General features: G+C 39.9%; 1 pseudogene; it reads right to left on the bottom strand.

Moving 5' to 3' along the window:
- Positions 1-375: 375 nt before the first annotated feature.
- On the bottom strand, positions 376-873 carry LOC117563139 (annotated as a pseudogene).
- Positions 874-7,701: the final 6,828 nt, after the last annotated feature.

The raw sequence follows: 7,701 nt of genomic DNA, 5'->3' as shown, positions 1-7,701 counted from the left end.
AAATGCCACACCAATATGGAGGCGGTGACCCTCATTTTATTGGACACTGTGTATATTTAAAAAAATAAAAATATTTAGAGGGGCCAGTGTGAGGTCGAAAAAAGTGGTTTGTTGCCTGAGGGCAACAGTATGCCATAAATGTCCTGCTGAATAAGCGCTATTGTTTAGAAAACTACGTGGTACTGTAAGGGTTGAAAGATGAACACTAGAAATCAGTAACTATGATGATGTGGACACTGTAAGGATAGCCAGTGTTACATTAACTCAACGGCTAACGGTTAACTTTCTCTCACATCATTAGCAGTTAACATCAGTTAGCCTAACGTCGAACCACAATAGTGCCAATTACTTTAACAAATCAATCCTTTATTAAATAAAATGCGAAAAGATAAGCATTTCAGGAACAATCGCTCTCTGGATGAGAAGTGGGTGGCCCTTAAAATGACCTTTGGGGAGCCAGAAAGCTAATACTCCTGGGACTGGGATGAGGCCTTCTTTCCCGCCTTGCCGGAGCTCGCGGCAGCCTCTCTGGTCTTCTTGGGGAGCAGCACAGCCTGGATGTTGCGCAGCACGCCTCCCTGTGCGATGGTCACTCCGCCGAGCAGCTTGTTCAGCTCCTCGTCATAGCGGACAGCAAGCTGGAGGTGACGGGGGGTGATGCGGCTCTTCATGTTGTCTCTAGCAGCGTTTCCAGCCAGCTCCAGGATCTCGGTGGTCAGGTACTCCAGCACAGCGGCCAGGTACACCGGCACTGACACGATGGGCGTAGTTACCCTTCTTCAGATGCCTGTGGACACGGCCGACACAGAACTGGAGCCCGGCCCGGGATGAACGAGTCTTGTCCTTCGCTCCGGTCTTGCCTCTTCCTGACATTTTCTGTTTAGGTTAGCAGAAAAACAATACTTCTTCAACGATAGGTGGTGGGCTATATAGTGAACATCTGGCCGCTGATTGGTCAGGTCGAGTGGTACTACCATCGACCAATCAGAGAAGCGTTAGTCCATTCACTGTGTCAAGCACAATAGACCTCACATAATTAAATCATCAAATAACATATACTATAAAATAGATCTGACTATACACATAGACTCAAACAATATAGTGTATTGCAGGGCCGGCCCTTGGCATAGGCAGTATAGGCGAATGCTAAGGGCGCATCAAGCCAGGGGGGCGCCGAAAATTGGGGGAAATATATATTTTCTTAAAAAAAAAAAAATGTAATTGTGATTTTTTTTAATTTTTTTAAATAAAACAATTTCCCGATTTTGGATCAACAAAGTACATCTTATTATCTTAACAGAACTACGTCTATATTGCGTACAGAGCCCATACACTATGGCGCCCCCCCCCTAATTCCAATAGTATGAAGCTGCAGCGTCGGAGACGACACTTGTAGAACCACACACACAGGTCCCGCGTCACGAGCACACACACAGGTCCCGCGTCACGTGACGGGAACCATATTCTGTTGCACGTTCACATGAATGTTTATATGTATATTCTGTTAATTTAGTTGAGAATTTCAAAAATGAATAAAAATGAATTTCAAAAATATAGTCTTTTATATGTATATTAAACAACACTGTTAATTTAGTTTTGGGTATGTTTATAATTCTCGTTTCATTATTATTCAAAAGAAAACAACACTGTTAAACACTGTTCCTTCTACAGTATCATAATTCTCGTTTCATTATTATTATTAATAAATCAAAGGTGTCTTCGAAGAGGTGCTAGATTACTGAAAAACAACTGTTAGTGTGTTCATGCACCAGCCTGCAAAAGATAAACAAGCAGTTTGACCAAGAGGCATTTCAGTTCAGAATACATTTTTATTTATTTTTATTGCGGGGTCTGCTGATTCTTCACTGGGGGTGAGGCGGGGTCTGCTGTTCCCTCTCTGGTCGTGGCACTCTGAATATTGGCTGAAGGGTTCCCTCCAGCAAGCTTCTGGCCTCCAGAGTCCAAAAGGCAAACCTTTGGCCATGCCTTTGCAACAATAAGAACAAGACGTCATCTAAAGTATTGCATAGGGAAAGGCTAAGGCATTGGTGCACAATTGATATGCATTAATAATCTCAACAGATATTGCCATCCAGAGTCTTACAGCTCTTGTTACTGATGGTCTACTGATCTGTACATGGTTAACCTAATATAATAGATCATCTACAAGTGACCCTCAAAATAAAGTGTTACTTAAATCAAAACACACATATTGTTAAGGGCTTTCATACCCTTGTATTTCAAACAGCTCCATGAGAAGAAGACACCACCACTTCCTAATCAAAGGCATGTCCCTCTGAATGAAATTAGAAAGTGACAAAGACAATTTTTGATTCACAATGTCCACAATAAATCATTTTTCTTCAACATGAACAGTATGATGCAACATAAGCAACACTTTAAGTAGGCATTTACTTCTTTAGTAAATACAAATCCTAAACTAACCTCCTGGAATTGAAACCCGGCGTTTGTAACAATGGACAGAGTGTACTGGAACAGAGAAGATGGAAAACAAAGCATTATATTTACAATGTTTACAGAAGCCTGCAAACGTGCCAACTGATACCCTACCATAAGCATAAAAATCCCGCAGTCATTTCCACAGATCTGGCATGGCAAGCCCAAGTGCCGTTGCCTGGGCAGTGCTGGCACATCATCTCCTCTGGAATGAGGTGCCTTGGATATTGCACTTCCACTGGAAGCCGCAAATGTTCTGGCAGGACAGCAGGTAACTTTTTGTGACTCAGAATATATTGGGTCATGCCTTTCAATTTTTGGACATCTTTTGGTGGATATGGAACATCGCCCAGATCAGCCTCATCATGACTGTGTTCGTCCTCTGTTGCTGCTGCTGCACTCAGGCATTCCACCTCCTCTGTGCTTCTGACTTTCCTGAATAGTTCACGGTGTGTCTGAAATAAGTGCCATTTTGCAATGTATTTGTGTGGGCATGATATCTTAGTCCTGGCACAAGGACAGTGCCACAAATTCTTCTTTGTGTCGTACGACACCATGACTCTTCCCAATCGACTGTAATATGAAACCGTAGGCTCATATACGGATACATATTTTGTTGTCTTCGGGGTTCCAGTTTTCGAGTACACAGATAAAGGGACGTGGTTACATTTGGCAAGGTTTTGCCGAACGAGGCAGAGGCTCTTTTTATCTTCACCAAACCATTTGTTGTTCACCATCTCCGTTAGAATATCTTCATCAAGCTCAATAGGGGAGGCATAGGATGAACAGTAGGTTATGGATTTTAAATGTGTACATTGATAGGCTTTAATTCCACTCCTCCATGCCAACTCCAGGCTCACCTGGCACTCATTATTTTCACAAGACACATGCTGATTTTCTCCCCACACTTTATTCTGAACATGCAGAGGAATACTTGTTCCATGGAAGGCTTTGTGGACAGCATAGACTCCATGTTCAGGATCTATGCATTCACTCGGTAGGTGTGCGGTTATGTCCTTTTGTTTGGCAGAGTGCTTTCTTTCCATGTGCCTTTTCAAAAAAAATTTATTCATGAGAACATGGCATATGGGACATTTTTTCTTGAGTACAGGCTCTACACGGACCCTTTGCATCTTTCGCACTGGGATGATGGGGATTGCTGGATCTGGGATGACGGGCGTTGATGGATCTGGGATGATGGGGATTGCTGGATCTGGGATGATGGGGGTTATGGCAGAGTGCTTTGCCTTGCACAAAGCGAGGTGCTTTACAAAGCCAGATTTGCGAGTATGCATGGATTGGCAGTAGCAGCAGTGAAAATGATAGTCTGGTCGGCAATTTAATCCACATCTGTGAATGGTATACCCTTAAACATAAGAACATAGAATTGTAGTATTATTATTTTGTGATCATATTATTTAAAAGTGTAAATTATGAATACCAAACATCTGGATCAAGTAACTGGTCACCACAAACAAATCATAGGACTTGTTTTGATGTATTGCTCAAATGGAACTGATCATAACATTTAGGCTGCTTTTAATGCAGACACATTGCAACTCCATTTGCATTTCACAAGAGAATGTAAGCTAACTTTACCTTCATGGAGAACTGCACGCTGGAAGTGGCTCTCGAGATGGCTTTTCACCTTGCAGTGTTTTGTTGGAGAGAATAAACGAGAGACACAGAACGGGCAGTGGAAGTCATTGCAACACGTCGTGCACCGTTGAAAGTCCGGCAAGGATCTCCCCTCTCGGATTGTAATATGCATCTTGAAAAAGAGAGAGCCTAATTGGTCAAACTGAACATTTTGAAACAATTTCACAGACAGACATAAATTAGGCCTAATTGTTTGATTCTGACACGACAGATTCTAACCTACATAATAGGCCGACATAACTGACTAAAACACCTCATGCAATATTACAAAACATGTCAAAATGATGAGACTGTCTGATAAACGGTAAACAGGCAGTCAGCACAGTGAAGATTATTTACAATGAATTCAAATTGTAATACAATGACTATTAAAGAAGCATTTACACTGAAGACAGAACTTAGGCTACTGCTGATTTAATGTAGTGGACATATTGACATGCTTTTGTCATCCGTTGAAGTTTAATTAATTAGCTGACTATAATTAATCATCAGGGTTGGGAAGTTTACTTTTTTAAATGTAGTAGGTTACAGATGAGTAATTACCCTGTTAAAAATGTAATAAGTAATGTAACTTGACTATGTAACTATTTGTATTGAAATTCTAATGTTAATTATGGTTATTTTATGTTTTTTGTGAGTCACTTTGGATAAAAGCCTCTGTCAAATAACATAACCATAACATACAGTTTCATTAAACAAATAAACAAAATGGTTAACAGTTGGTTTTGCAGCGAGTCATCATAGGCTAACAGATGACATTTAGCACTTGTTGCTTGTATGGCTGTTCAATACAACAGAATAGTTGTTAACTTAAAAAAAAAAAAACATGATTCACATTACTCACACTATTACTGTAATTAGTGATTAAATTACTCAACTATGACACCTAGTTGGGCTTGCCAAAATCACGCTAGTTTCATTAAACAAATGATCAAATATGCTAACGAAGCTAATGCTTTTGCCGAAAGCTATAGCTAATGAATAGTTGTTTTTAGAGACTTTAATACGGTTAGAAGCTATCATAAGCAAACAGATGTTTGTTTGTATTGCCTTAACACTATCATAGTTAATGTTGGCTAATCACACTTCATTTCAAGACACCGGAATTGTTATTAATGTTAAACAAATAAAACTGTAAAAGCACTTCACATTACTCACATTCTCTGCGTTGACGTTCACATTCATGTGAACGTGCTCCGTCACGTGACGCGGGACCTGTGTGTGTGCTCGTGACGCGGGACCTGTGTGTGTGGTTCTACAAGTGTCGTCTCCGACGCTGCAGCTTCATGCTACTCCCTAATTCAGGTAAGTTGAACTGCCCCAGCCCCGCAGGCTGTTTATGTCCTCAAGGAGCGAGGGGGGCGGGTCAAGTGTCACTGACTGACACTTGACCCGCCGCCTTTGACCTGCTTTGACTCGGGAGAAGAAAACAAAGACGGTAATTAGCATGTCGAAAAGAACAAAGTTATCTGGTGCCCAGGGAAGAAAGAAAAGAAAAGAGGAGAAAGACAAAGGTACAGTAACGTTAATGTGATGATGATTAAACAAAGTCAAAAAATTGATTGTAGTTACCGTTGATGGAACAGTTTAAACTTGCTAGCTTACTTTTAGACGATAGCAAGGTCGTTTGTTTGCTAGAGTTAACGTCAATTATTACATGGCTTAGTTGAATACTCGATTCTGATTGGTCAATTCAGAACACGTGACACGTTGTTAATACCGAACAGACAGACCGTTGTTAAGGACGCTCACATCTTCAGAAATAAGTCCGGTCGATTTAACTGTATACCGTTGGGCCGAAAAGCAAACTGCATGCAGTTTGCTTTTCGAACTGGGACATGAAAAACAGCGCAGAAGTAACGGGGCAGAAACCCTCCTTTTTACGCAGCGGTCCAGACATAGACATCAAACGGCGACACATATTCAGTTGCCAGTTACTTTGTCATTAGGGCAGGGATATCTAGATACTTTCAAGGTTTGACATAATGAATTGTGCTACTTTTAAAGCAAGGAGCGATGTTTTCAAATCTGTAATCAAAGAGGTCCTCAAAAACGCAAGCAGTTCCTACCGTTGGCTTTTCAAATGTAACAGTTTGAAAAGCAAGCAAACTGTCTGATTGTCTTTAGTTTTCCGCTGTCGTGTGATAGCAACATGGAGGATTTTAACATTCATTTTAATATATTTAGAGAGCACAGTAATTTGGAGTAATGGTTAGTGGCTGATGAGTCCCCAGTGAAGAAAAGAAAACAGCGGAGAAGTAACGGCCAGAAACCCTCCTTTTTACGCAGCGGTCCAGACATAGACATCAAACGGCGACACATATTCAGTGTGCAGTTCCTTTGGCATTAGGGCAGGGATATCTAGATACTTTCCAAGGTTTGACTTCATGAATTGTGCTACTTTTAAAGCAAGCAGCGATGTTTTCAAATCTGTAATCAAAAAGCTCCTCAAAAACGCTATTGAAGCAGTTCCTGCCGTTGCTACGTTAGTTCAAACAGTAACAACGGACTATTTTTCTTAGCGGATGCATGTCAATTTAAATCAATACAACTATTTTTTAAATCAATAAAATAATTTTCTAAATCCATAAAAGCATTTCAATTAATATTGGGATTCATAATGTTACTTTATCCCGCTTATTACATGGCCACATTCTCAACAATGTGCAGCAACTTGGTCATTATGGGGACAAGAACACCTTCATGCCGATCTAGATCCCTCCGCTTCGCGTCGGGCTCCTGATCAGCCTGTCGGTGTTCTTTTCCCCATAATGACCGCGTTGCTGCACATTATCCCTTACTTATTACCGTTACTCCCACCTTAAATTCAGGGACATTTGGAAAGAGTTACATCACCTGCTATATATCATCTACTATATCTGTTGAGGTGAGCCAATGTTTGCCCTGCTTGTAGTAATAGGCTAATAATGATAGTCATTAAAATGCTATTCCTTTTACATCCCCTCAATAATTTATAGTTGTAGGCCTTTAATTGTATTGCCTTACAGTTTATGCTGTCTAAAGTATGTTCAATAATCAATAGTGTAACGTTTACATCAGTGTTAAAATGCTTGTCACTACTGTAAATACTGCATACATTAGCCTTTATCTTTAATATGCTATATTACAATGTATGTAGCTGCTTCTTTGCCATCTGGTAAGTCGCAGAATATGCAGGTAAAAGAATAACTATATCATAGAACTGTTTTTCTTTAATTTAATAAAACAAATTAATCATATATTCTAGATTCATTATGCATGAAGTGAAATATTTCAAACCTTTTTTGTTTTAATTGTGATTATTACAGCTTACAGATCATGAAAATCAATAATCCTGTATCTAGTATAATATTAGATACGGATTTATAATACAGATATTTCGATCTTCTGAAAAGTTTATTCAAATATGTACTCAGTACTTGGTCGGGGCTCCTTTTGCAGAGATAAATGCATTAATTCTACATGGAGGCAATATATTCCATGATATTCTAATTATTTTGTGAGCTGCTCCTGTTTTCTGATTTCTATAATATAATTTGGTCTAGCAAATATAATACATCTCTTGATGGTCACATATACTTCTCT

Source organism: Gymnodraco acuticeps, unplaced genomic scaffold (assembly GCF_902827175.1).
Source record: "Gymnodraco acuticeps unplaced genomic scaffold, fGymAcu1.1, whole genome shotgun sequence".
Classification (NCBI taxonomy): Eukaryota; Metazoa; Chordata; class Actinopteri; order Perciformes; family Bathydraconidae; genus Gymnodraco; species Gymnodraco acuticeps.
The sequence above is the reverse complement of the archived record's forward strand: the minus strand, read 5'-3'. Positions and strand labels throughout refer to the sequence as shown.